Consider the following 12912-nt stretch of genomic DNA (forward strand, 5'->3'; position numbering starts at 1 on the left):
GCATGCGGGTGACAGGCGAGTAAAGCAGAGGGGCCCGCCACGGTACCAGACCCTCACCTCACTGTGCCCCGGAGGGATGAGCGCGCACAGTGGGGGCTTTATCCAACACCGCCACGCCCTTCACCCCGACATTCACCGTGTGACCTCGCTGAGAGCGCCCGGCCGGGCTGAGGGGCAGGCGCCAGCACCCCCGTTCCACAAACGCGGGCCCCGAGGCAAGAAGGGAGAAGACGGAGGCGGGACGTGACCCCGGAGCTGCGCAGCGTCGAACCCCGAACCCAGGCAGTGACCTTGGTGGTGGGCAGCTGCTGGGGGCCACGGGAGAGCCACCTTCCTGGGGGGTGACTCAGGCCTCAGAACAGGAACTGGGTGACGCCCAGAGAGCCCCTGGGGACACCCGGCTGACCCCGAGGAAAGCCAGGGCTGATGGCTCACACTTGCTCCGCTGGGTCAGCCAGTAGGCTGGGCATTCCAGAAATTCCTCCAAAGCTTCTTGCTGCCTCCACCCGCTCTCTCCCCCCACCCCTTCCTTTTCATGATCTGAAAGAAAGAGAGGCAAGCGGGGCTGGGATTGAGCATCTGGATAAGGACCACACTTAGAAGCACTGTCACTTCCGCTCCGGAGCTCCATGGACAGTAACCAGTATCTCGCCCCCCGGGAGGGTGGTCTGCTGGTTGCAAGCTCCGCAGACTCATCTCGGTCCTGAGAGTGGCAAGGGAAGGGGTCACGTGCCCCGCACCCCAGTGCCCTCTCCTCCACCCATCACAGCCTTGGGCATGCTGCTCTGTAACCACCCACCCATCTAACTCTCCAGGAGGGCAGGAGCTGTGTCCCAGGCAGCTCTGACACCAGGGCCCTGGCTCTGGTACACAGGAGGTGCTTAATAAATAACAACGAAGACAATGATCAACGAACCCGAGAGAGAGGCAAGTCACACTGCACAGGAAGCTCTGAGGAGAGAGAGTACTCCAGGGAGAGTGGGGAGAAGGGAACTGACCGGGTGGAGTCATTACAGGGAGGTCTAGGTTTGCAGGGAGCAGACCTGAGTTCAAATCCAGCCTCCACTACTTTTTTTTTTTTTTAAATATATTTTATCGATTTTTTTTTTTTTTACAGAGATGAAGGGAGAGAGATAAGAGAGCCAGAAACATCAATGAGAGAGAAACATCGATCAGCTGCCTCCTGCACACCCCCTACTGGGGATGTGCCCGAAACCAAGGTACATGCCCTTGATCGGAATCGAACCTGGGACCCTTGAGTCCTCAGGCCGACGCTCTATCCACTGAGCCAAACCGGTTTCGGCTCCGCTACTTCTTATCTCACACTGAGTGACACAAGGAGGGCTTTCTGTCTCTGAGCCTCAGTTTGCTTATCTGTAGAGGGGGTTAGTAATACCAACTCTGAGGACTGACGAGATGTATACGCAATCCCTCCCTGGCAAAGGACCTGGCACCCAGTAGGCCCCTGGAGAAAGGTGGTTTTCCAGGTCCTATCTTTCAAACGGCTAATTCTGATTCTTCCCAGAAGGGGCAGCAGGAACAAGAGGCTGTGGGATCTACTCATCCAGTTCTTCGGGTCCAGAGAGGGGAAGGGGCTTACGCAAGGACACACAGCAGAGAAGCTGGTACTGGCACTCGGTATCAGAATCATCCCAACGCCCCCTGGGCTCTCCCCGTGACCCAGGAGCCCTCCCCAGGCCGGGCAGAGCGCCTGGCCTGCAGGTGTCACTTCCAGGATCAAAGACGAGAGGTTCCCAGTGCCGGGCCCTAAAACGAAAGGGAGAGGCACACTTGGCCAGCTTCCTAGGCCAAAGGGCCCCTGGAGTTCCCTGACCAAGTCACTCCCCGGCCTGGCCCAGGGCCCCGGGCGGGGTGGGCGGGCACAGCGCCCATGGAGGCCCAGGCAGGCGGGCGGCTGAGGGAGTTCACAGGGTGACCTTGGTGTGTACCCAATGGGCCTGCTGGCTGGCCTCCTCCTCCTGCTGGGAGGTCCCCCACACTCCGAGTTTCCTTCCCCGGGTCAGGGGATAAACAGGATGGCCCCCAGAAAGGGCTTTCGTCACTGAGGAAGCCAAACAAAAAGGAGAAGAAACAGCACAGTCGGCGGGGAGCCGCAGCCCTGACCTGGAGCCTCAGAAAAGACAGCGGTGTCCCCGCAGGCAGGACTCAGCCCAGAGGCGCTGGGGCTCCCCGCCTGCCACTCGCCGGTAAGCTGGACAACGCCTCTCACCTCTCGGGGCCTCGGTTTACTCGTCTGTAAAGTGGGAACAACACTAGCACCTTTCTTTATAGGATGAAGAAAGAGCCGAAGCCGGTTTGGCTCAGTGGGTAGAGCGTCGGCCTGCAGACCGGAAGGTCCCAGGTTCGATTCCGGTCAAGGGCATGTACATTGGTTGCGGGCACATCCCCAATAGGGAGTGTGCAAGAGGCAGCTGATCGATGATTCTCTCTCATCGATGTTTCCTAACTCTCTATCCCTTTCTCTTCCTCTCTTAAAAAATAAATAAAATATAAAATAAAATAAAAAGAACGGATCTGATAAAATGAACAAAGTCATGTATCAGAGGAACAGGAATATAAGAAGCAGCCTGCCAATGCAAATGACTATTCCTGCCACTATTTCTGCTGGTACTGCAAACAAGAAAGATTGATAGTGTTATGTATAAAGCAATTCTTTGGTATGACTTACACCTTCTTTTTCTTTTTTTAAACACCAGCTGATCTTTTTACGGGAAAGGGCTCCAGGAGTTTCACGGACAGCTAACGCACCTAATCCCACAATGACCTCCCCATAAATCTTAGCATCTTCTTTCTGTAGATGGGGACTGAGGCTCAGCGAGGCAAAGTCACACAGCAATGATGTGGTGGAGATGGGACGGAACCCTAGGATAGTCCAGCCCTGCCCTGCTTCACCGCTGGGGAGAGAGAGTCAGGGCACAGGGGCTGCGGCCAGGCTGCACAGATCCACATTACCCCCTCCCAGTAGCGGCCTTGGGCATGCAGCTCCCTCTCTGAGCCTCAGTTTTCCCATCTGTAAAATGGGGACACGAGAATCAAGTAAAACAATGATGTGCACAGTACCGAGGACAGAATGGATACTCTCTGCTTATTGTTCTTATTCTACAGTGAAGAACAGTTACTGCTCTCAAAAGCCAGGCCCCAGCAGAGGGAGGGAAGGCTGCCTCAGTCCTGCCTTTCAAGCTTCTGAAAGGCACAGGGGCCAGGACAGGAGCCACGGCGACACCTTGGCCCGTCTGAGACTCACTTCACAGACAAGGAGACGCGAGGCGAGGCGAAGCGGCATGCCCAGGGTCACACAGGAATGCCACACCTGTGCCACTCCGAACTCTCAAACCTCCTGACCCAGCTTCCTTCAGAAGCTACCCGGACATCCAGCAGAATCCTTTTCCCCCAAACGGCACAGGGTTCGCCACATAATAAGCTGTTGCCCAATGAACGAATGAATGGGGTGAGAGAACCATTTAATCAGGGAGCCAGTTACACGCCCTCCAGCCACAGCAGAAGAGGAAAGAACCTGCTCTAAAAGCATCTGCCTCCTGGCCCGGCCAGGTAGCTCAGTGGTTAGAGCACAGAGCATCGGCCGGATACGCCAAGGTTGCTGCCGGTTTGATCCCCGGTCAGGGCACACGTACAAGAATCAACCAGAGAATGCATAAATAACTCCCTCCCTCTCTCTCTTTCTTTCTCTAAACTCAATAAATAAAAAGTAAAATAAAAACATCTGCCTCCTCACTCCTTCCCACTCCCCTAAGGCCCTGGTGTCTCCCAGAATGAAAAGCAACTTCCCTGGCTCTCACAGTCTAATAACAGTAATAGTAATACTGACACAACTAGGTAATATCCATTCATTAGCAGGTACGACATATTAACTCATTTAATGTGCATCAACTCCATGAGGCAGGCACTACTGTTACTCTCATTGTACAGAAGAGGAAACTAAGGCATCGAGAGGCTTCCTGCCCAGGCCAAGGTCACACAGCTGGAAAGTAGGAAAGCAGTGGAGCCGGGATTTGAACCCAGGCAGTCTGGATCTGGGTCCCCAGTAATATCCACAAGAGTTCTTGGGTAATGTCTAATTCTGCAACACTACCCAATTTTGCAGAATTCCTCATTCCACCCAACCAGGATCCACTCAGCTCCACAACCGCAGGCACCGTTTATTTATCATCTAGTTCATGCCGAGTCCTTCCCACTAATGACACAAGCACCCTGTATCCGCCTTACAAACGGGCAACCTCACTGAGGCTGAGAGAGGCGATGACACTGGTGGAAGGTCACATGACCCCTGGGGGCGGAGCTGGGATCTGGACCCAGGTCTGTCTCCTGTGCAGCCTCCCCTGGCCTCACCGGGTGCTCCCTCCCACTCCACAGGCTACAGGTGCCGCGGCCTGAGGAGCTATAAGCCACACCCAGAGCACAAGTCGTCATGGAGACGACCATCCCTCCCCTTCACATCTCATGTCACGGGCACGAAGCACCACTTTACCGGCTAACAAGCAGCTCTGTCGGACAGAATGCGTTATTCCCATTTTCCAGATGAGGAAAACTGAGGCTCAGAGAGGCGAACTGCCTATTCCAGGCCATAAACTCAAACCAGCTCTTCTTACCCTTACCCTGTCCCGATGTGTCCCACAGGAGTCACCAGCCACGACTCCCACCACCACTCCGGGCAGACCCTCCTCCCCGGCATGGACCCATGCGGCCCCGTCGGAAACATGACCTTGGCAGGCTGTATCAACGGCTCAGAAAATTCATCCTGACCCCCTCTCTGCCTCCCCGATGTTGGGCATGGCTAGGTGACTCGCTTTGGCTGACAGAATGAGGTCAGAAGTGACACCTTCCCAGTTCCAAGCGGAGGCATTCCGAGGCACCGCAGGTTCCCGCTGGGCGCCCTGGCCGGCTGCTGCCTGCCAGCCTGGGTATCAAGATGTAGATACACGGGGCAGACACAAACCCAGAGGCTGGAGTCCAGCCTGCAGGCCAAGCCCGGCCACCACTGGCAGACCCACAACCACGGCACCGAGGCTCGCTATTAAAGGCCGCGGCGACTTTGGGGAATGTTTGTTAGGCACCGTTACCATAGGAAACCCTGACGGATACAAGGACCACGTACCTCCAGAAGGAAGCATGTGGCTTGTGTATACATGGGCAAATAATACCTTCCAAGACACAGTCCCCAGCCAGTTGGATTCAAAACAAAGAGCCACAAAACCTGCTGCCTGGAGGAACTGTAGCCTTCCCTACAGCCACGCCAGGGGCTGTATCCCATGGCCACTGATAAGACACAGCCATCCACTGTGCGCACTCACTGCAATGTACAAACGGGGTGCCTCTCTCTCCTCTCTCTCTCTCTCTCTCTCTCTCTCTCTCTCTCTCTCTCTCTCTCCCTCTCCCTCTCCCTCTCCCTCTCCCTCTTCCTCTCCCTCTCTCTCTTTCTCTCTCTCTCGCACACACACAGCCTTGGTCGGAGTGTGAAAAGTACAACCACTCTGGAGGGAGGGGACCTGGGCAGGCTAGATCACCATTCTAATCGGGCTTTATCCCAGCCTGGGATAAAGTTCCCCATCCTGAAGCCTGCCCTCCAATCGACCGGCCGCAGTGAGTGTGCAGAGGCGTGGACAGGGAAGCTGATTGCAGTGCTGCAGAGTCACAGCGAAAAAAACAACTCAATGTCAGCCAACGGGGGATCTGTCCGCGCCCAACAACAGCACCTTCGCCGCTCGGCTCTCCAAACGAGTGGGCTTAAGCCAACACGTTCGGAAATGGGAGCTGGGAGCGTGCCCACATCTATTTTTAACTTAAGTGCGAAATATATTGTCTTGTGGCTGCTGTGAAAGGCTATGTCTGCATATGCTGATTCATTTGTTTATTCCGCGGCAGTGATTAACTGGAGGAAACCGGAGTGAATGAAGGCAGAGACGGCGTTACTACCTTCCGGGAGGGTAAAGGCTAGAATACCAAGCCCGCTAAGACGGCCACAAACAACAAGGGTCCTAACAGCCATGCACACGGCTCAGGCATGTACCTGGGCATGTGCTACGACTAGGAATCAAACCATCACCTTCTGGTTCATAGGTCAATGCTCAACCACTGAGTCACACTGACTGGGCAATAAATAATATTTTTAAAAGAGCTTAGGCCAGGCCCTGGCCAGGTCGCCCGGTTGGTTAGAGCGTCATCCTGAGAAGCCATGATTGCAGGTTCGATGCCGGGTCAGGGCACATACAAGAATCAACCAATGAATGCATAAGAAAGTGGAACAACAAATCAATGTTTCTCTCTCTCTCTTTCTCTCAAATTAATCCATGAAAAGCAGCTGTTTTGTTATATGCTTTACCCATAGTCTCTCCAATCCTCCCATTTTACAGAAGAAGAAACTGAGGTTCCAAGAAGGAAGGGCTTGTCTGGCGCCACACTTTTATTTTCTGGATGGGTGAGTGTGGGAAGGAACGTGACCTCCCGGACAACCATCCTCTTATCTTCCTCTCTATCCCAAACCTGCGGAAGCTTTCCTGTTCGGGTGTATAGGGAGGAGCAGGGGTGTGTAAAGAGAACCTTAGCAGCAGATGGTCTAACGTACATTCATTCAACACGCCCTTCGTTCCGGATATACCAATCAATACGAGATTCTCCAAATGATCTGTGCCTCTGCCTGTGCTGCTCCTTCTGCCTGGACTGTTCATTCTCCCCTCCTTGCCTCCTCCGCGAAAACTCAGCTCAAGTGTCACCTGGGGTCACCCCCTCACCTCCCACCCTCACACACATACCGCCTGAAACAGCCGAAGGCCAGACTGTATTCATAATCACGCCCATTGCTCAGTGAGCACAGAGCAGTGCAGGCACTGCCCAGCATTTCCAGGCACCGGTTCACTGAACTCACACAGCAAGCCTACCTTGAGCCCATTTTACAGATGAGGAAGCTGAGTCTCAAAACAAGTACCTTGCCCAAGACCACAGCCAGGAAGGGGCAGGGCCAGGATTCGGCTCCAAACCTCCCTGGTTGGCTCCCTCCTTTCCATCCCTGCTTTCTCCAGAAAGCTCCTGAGTTTATCCCTGTTTCCCCTCCCAGGCCCTAACACCGACCTCTTCTTCCCACAGCAAGCTCTCCAATAACTAAACCCTGGACCCCTCTCCCCGCTTCCAACCCTCATCCTGAAGGCATCAGCCCCTCCTCCCATTATCTCAACTGCCCCTTCTAAACAACTGCTTCCTTTCACAAAGCCTTTACCCCTCCATTAAGGATTCCGCTGCCAGTGAAGTACTTGTTGAATGGATGAATGGATGGATGGATGAATGAATGAATGAATGAATGAACGAACGAACATTTAAAATATTCTGCAGGGGCTCTTTTTCTCAGTGGGTCAGAGATGAAACAGATGATGCTGACAGGGGAGAAATGCTCAGGGCCACACAGTGGGATCCTCTATTCTTTTGCCAAAGTCAGCCCTGAGCAAAAGCCAGCCCCCGGGGCCTCCCAGGGGAATGAGGCCCTTCCAGCCTCAGAATCTGGGGTGAGGGCTGCACCCCCAATCAAGAGCCAGCACAGCTGCCTCACTGGACTGGAGGGCAAGCTGATTACTCCACAGCCAGGACAGATCCTATATTGCCCTGGGCCATAGCATAGTGACTGCCACATAGTAGGTGCCACACACACACACACACACACACACACCCGTGACGAAATGAGGTGGCTCACGTGCCCAACTGAAGCATGTGCCCAGACCCTGTATTGAAACCCGGCTCTCCTCTCGAGTAACTGCACCCTTTGTCGAGCATGTAAAGCAGGGGTCCTCAAACTTTGCCTTTAAAAAACACCTTTAGGGATTCCCCCCCAAAGCACAGTTCCCTCAGGACCTGTTCCCGGGGCGAGAGGCCTGTGTCTGGGGCTGAATGCACGTTTGTCCTGGAGCCTGCATGGACCAGCAAAGGGAAAGCTGGGCCCAGGGAGAAGCCTTGTCCAAAGGCCCTGGTTACTGATTAGCCAAACCCAGAGCTTCTCACTGCAAGGCCTGAGGAGGGTGGAGGGTGGGTGGGGTGGGGTGTGGGTGTGGGGTGGGGTGGGGAGGGTGGGGTGGTGGGGAGTTAGAGGCAATCAGCCCCTTAGGAAGAAAGACCAAGCTAAACATCTCTCTGACCCTGCAATTTACAAAGGCAACAAGCTGGCTTCCTGGAGCACTCCCTCGGACACTGTGGAGGAAGCACAGGGGACGGGATGTGGGAGAGGAGGGGTCACAAACGAGGGCCCGCTAGGATCTGCCCCATGCCTATCATACCCACTAGTCTTCTTCCCAGCCCAAGACCAGGGAGGGTGGTGATCCCCACCCTCGCCTGATATTTTGCTCAGAGGAGAGGCCTGAACTCAGAGAGGTTAAGAGTTTTGCCCAAGGTCACAAAGAAGCTGCAAAGAAAAAGCTCCGTCTTTGTGCAACAGGTCCAAGCCCTCTCTCAGAAGGGAATGGCTGCTGCCTGCTAGAGAAACTTGTCCAGCGGCAAGCAGCTTGGGCCACCTAAGGCGAATGGCAGAGATGGCCCGCCCCGCTCCGGGGCTCAGAGCAGGGTTCCAGGGCGGGGCGCCCGGCTGGAGGGGAGTGTGTGCGCGCGCGCGCGCGCGCGCGCGCGTGTGTGTGTGTGTGTGTGTGTGTGTGTGTGTGGTGCCAGGAGGGTGTGGAAAGGTCAGGCTTGGGTGGGGGTCAGTGCGCCACTTCCCTTCCCCAGGGCCCCGCCTGCAGCCCCTGGCGCCGCCGCCGGAGGGGTGGGGAGCGACGGGATCCGCCAGGGAGCTCCAGAGCCTGAGCCCTAAACCGATCGGGGTGCCTCAGCCCTCGGGAGGCCTTAGGAGCGGAGCGGAGCGCAGGCCGGGCGGGGAGGGCGCGTCCACAGCCAGGGCGCGCGGTCTCTCCTCAGCCCCCGCTGCCCGCAGAATCCCTTTGCCCGGAGCTCCGCTTCGCTGGGCACCCCGTTCCCCAGCGTCCACCTCCCGGGTCTCCAACCCGCACCGACGTCCATATCTGAGCAGCTCAGGCTGGGCACCCCGGATCTGCAGCGATCCCCCAGCTCCCGACCACCGATTTCCTCTTGGACCAGCGTGGAGGGCGAGGGGGGCGGAGCGGGGGGGGGGCGGAATACTAGATTCTAGTCTCCAATCACCCTTCGCCGTCACCCCCAGGCTGGAACCGAGTGGAGCCCCAGGCCGCCGGCCCCCGACCCCTTCTGCGATCTACAACCGGGGGGGGCGCGGGACTTGCCCGCGGGATCCACTCCCTGGTCTCGGGGAAACAGATCTCCACGGTCCCACATCGGGATCGCCCCCTCCCCGCAGACCCGGGGCCCGGGGAGATCCCCTGGGTCTCCCCGCCTCTTCCCCCGGCCAACTTTGCCAACTTTTCTCCCGGGGCCTCAGCCGATCAGAACTTAGTGGCCACCGCCGGCCGCAGCCTCCCCAGCCCCCTCGATGGCCCGGGACAGGGGGGCATTTTGGCCGGCCCCCACCCCACCTCCCCACCCCCCTGCGGCCGCCGCCGCGCAACCTACCCTGGAGCCGCCGTCAGCGCCGGCCCGCGGCGCGCCGCCACCTGCCCGCAGCCCCGGCACCTGCCTCCGCCGCCCGCGGCCCCGCGCAGCCTAGCCTGCTGGGGGCGGGGCTTGGGGCGGGGAAGCGCCCCCCGTCGCCATGGGAACCGCGGCGGGCGGGCGGCGCCTGCGCGGAGAGCCCCAGGGCGGAGCGTGACTTGCGGGACCCGGGCTGGCCGGCGGGCTCGGGGGCTGAGGACTGGCCGGCGGGTCAGAGGTCGCTAGTCCTCCCAGGACGCTCCTCCGGGAGACGCCCCAGGCCCGGGAGGCCGGAACGTGCCGTGCCTGGCTCGGAATATCGTTCCCGGGGCAATTCCCCGCGTCCCCCCACAGCGGACACTGACGCGCCCCCGGGAGCCTAAGGCAGCCGGGGACCGCAGGAGGCGCTGGATAAAGGCTCGCCCCATGGAACCACTCGCCCGCCATAGAGCTGGCGGGGTCTGCGCGGTTCACTGGCGCCCCCTGGTGGCGAGCTTGGAGACTGCACCCAGGGCCGGGAGCCTGGCCTGAGTTCCCCAAGTTGGGGCGCCTGCCCTTATGCCTTCTCTGCCATTGTGTTGAAGTGGGGGCTGAGGAGTGAGGCGTGGAGACAAGCTGAGAGAACCGGTGGAGGTCGCACTTGAATGGAAAATGCCGGTTTCGCTGTCCTTGGCTCATTGCATTCCCTAGATCTGTATTAAGCACCTACTATATGCTGGGTGCTTGGGGGCATAGCAGTGGAGCAGCCTGCAAGTTCCAGGCACTGCTGGAGTTTACACACATTGTAAACAGTCACTGATCAAATTTAATTGCGTTTGTGACACGTGTTTCTAGGGAAACATACGGAGCACGAGTAACCGAAGGCCCTAAAATCGCATGTACATTTAGTAAATCAGACAATAACGTTGGGGGGGGGGGGGAGAGAACATCACTTTGTGGCTTCAGGAGAATCGGCAGGGAGCTCTCTGACCTGGTGTGTGTAAGGTGTGTGTGTAAGGTGTGTGTGTGTAGAAAGGGAACTCCTGTTACAGGAGGTACACACCACACTGTCTCGCTGAGTCTGCACAACCATCCTTTTGAAGTTATGATCACCACCCCCCTTTTACAGCCTTGGTGAGCTGGAGGCTCCATGTCAGAATATTCTCCTTTATCATCGGGATGTCCTGAGCACAGTGATCAATGGGGCCCAATCAATGGCTTTTCAATACGACTCCCACTTCCCGGGAGAAATGTGCGTGGCAGGAGTCAGAGGATGATCTGATAGGATACCTGCTGCCTACCCTCTCTAACCTCGTGGGGACTTCCTGTCTTTCCTGGCGAATCTCCTCACCAGCACATGCAACTTAGTCCTTCACCTTGGCATCTACCTCCCCTCTATCCTAGAATTTAAGAATGGGAGAGAGGACAGCCTCCCTACTGACATTACCTGTGGAAACCCCAAACCCATATGTGTCCCCAGCCCTGACCAGCTTCGCCACCACAACTCTAATCCCCAGAAGAGCCCAGGCCCAGTGTCAACTGTTCTACCCCTGTCAAACTACAACTCCCAGAGGCCTCCTGGCCCCAGAAGAGGCGGGACTTCCTGGCAGTCCCACCTTAGCTGATTTCCCCCCTCATTCCTGTGTCCTCCCTCCCAGGCATGAGGCTGCCTGCCAGCACACACCCAGAGATTATACTCTGACAAAGGAGGTGTCGGGTTGTACATCGTTTCCAGAGCCAACACCCCACCCCCATTCCCAGTCCTGGCTTTTCTCTTCCTAATGATGGAGGACAGTGCCACCCAGGCACTTTCCCAGAACCCTTTCTCTGCCATCTTCCACCCCCTCTTCCGGGAAGTCTGTCCTGATTTGGCTGACTCTTCTCAGACTCTCTGGCAGTTCTGTCCAGTAGCACCTGTGCAATGACAGAGATGTTTTATGTCTGCGCTGTAGCAACATTAGCCACAGATGACTGGCGAACATTTGATATGCGGCCAGTGTGACTGAGGAACTGAATTTTAAATTTCATTTTATTTTAATTAATTAAATCTAAATACGCATATGTGGCTATGGCTCCCATATTGAACAGTAATCCACACACTCCTTGGCAAAGACCATGTACATGGGTGTTGGCCAGTGTATATTTATCCACTTTGTTTCTCCTATAATTTACCTGCTTCTTGATAATGAAGCTTGGGTGGCAGCTGGGGATGCTGGGGGACTGGGCCATAACTCAGAACGTGCCACTTTAGGCGGAGCTGACCACGTGACTGCAGCAACTGGCCCAGGCCAGCCAGGGTGGGCAGAGACGGCATGGCGTCCAGTGCTGCTGGGAGCCGGGGAAGGGTACAGCTGAGCACACCTGACGAGGTGCATCAGTCAAGCCTGATGCAGCGAGTAAACATTCAGAACAGCTCGGGCTCACTCCCAAGCCCTTGAACAAATATTAATTGGGAGGGGAAAGAAATGTATAAATAAATGACTGAACGAGTGGGAAAAATACCTGGCAATCACCTATTCCAAGTGTCCTCATTTTATAGGTGAAGAAACTGAGGCCGAGAGAGGCAGAGATGCCCTCACCAAGGTCACGCTGGTGCAGTGGCAGAGCTGGGACTTGAACCTCCATCTCATGGTTCACTGAAGCCTCCAGTGGTACGTGCTCATTTGTCACCCAGCATTTCCAGCATGACAGTGACACCTCTGGTTCTCGCCTGCCCAGCATCCATCCCCCAACCTCTGCCACCAGCACCTCGCTTTTCCTCCTAGAAACCACTGCACCCCCACCTTTACTCCGTGTAGTTCCAGGGGGGTGAATGAACCTCTTGATACCCCTGCCCGGTCCCCAGTCTCCAGCCCTCAACACCAATCCTAGGTGCAGGACCCAAGTCTGGCCATCAGAACATCCCATTTCCCTGGCCACCGTGATTGGCTCCCAGGTGGGCATGTGACCCAAGTTTGTCCAATGAGAGTTCATCACAATATTTGCTGCAACTATGTGCAAAGGAGCGTTTTTGTTTTTTTTATTTTCCCTCTGGGGTTGCTAAGCCTCAGGTCAGCCTGGAGCCAGGAGAAGCCAACACTGTGAGGGAGAATGTGCCCTAGAGTGAAGCCTCTCCAGCAGAAAACAGCTGAGAGATGGAGAGCGAGGGAGGTCCAGAGCTGCTTGCTGGCAAGGCCTAAGGCTGCCCCACAGCATTTTCAGCGTGTAGCCCAATGCATTTCCCTTTTCTCCCCGAGCCAGCTGGAGATGCCTCTGCATCGCGTATGGCAGAAAACAAGTCCAGCACCCTCTCTGCAAGTCTGATGCCAGATGCTGGGGTAGAGACACTTCAGATGCAGTGCCCATAACTTTCATGGCCCGCAG

General features: G+C 56.4%; 1 protein-coding gene across 2 annotated transcripts in view; it reads right to left on the minus strand.

Moving 5' to 3' along the window:
- KIAA1671 overlaps window positions 1-9637 on the minus strand; it is a 125264-nt gene extending 115627 nt beyond the window's left edge. Inside the window, exon 1 of one of the 2 annotated variants that reach the window (XM_084868124.1) lies at window positions 9553-9637. The gene's annotated coding sequence lies outside the window, so the exon portion shown is untranslated. The remainder of the gene's footprint in view (window positions 1-9552) is intronic. The other variant, XM_084868123.1, reaches the window with a different exon arrangement.
- Between the last annotated feature and the right edge of the window lie 3275 nt (window positions 9638-12912).

Source organism: Pipistrellus hanaki (genome assembly GCF_964339955.1).
Source record: "Pipistrellus hanaki genome assembly, chromosome: 19".
Taxonomy (NCBI): domain Eukaryota; kingdom Metazoa; phylum Chordata; class Mammalia; order Chiroptera; family Vespertilionidae; genus Pipistrellus; species Pipistrellus hanaki.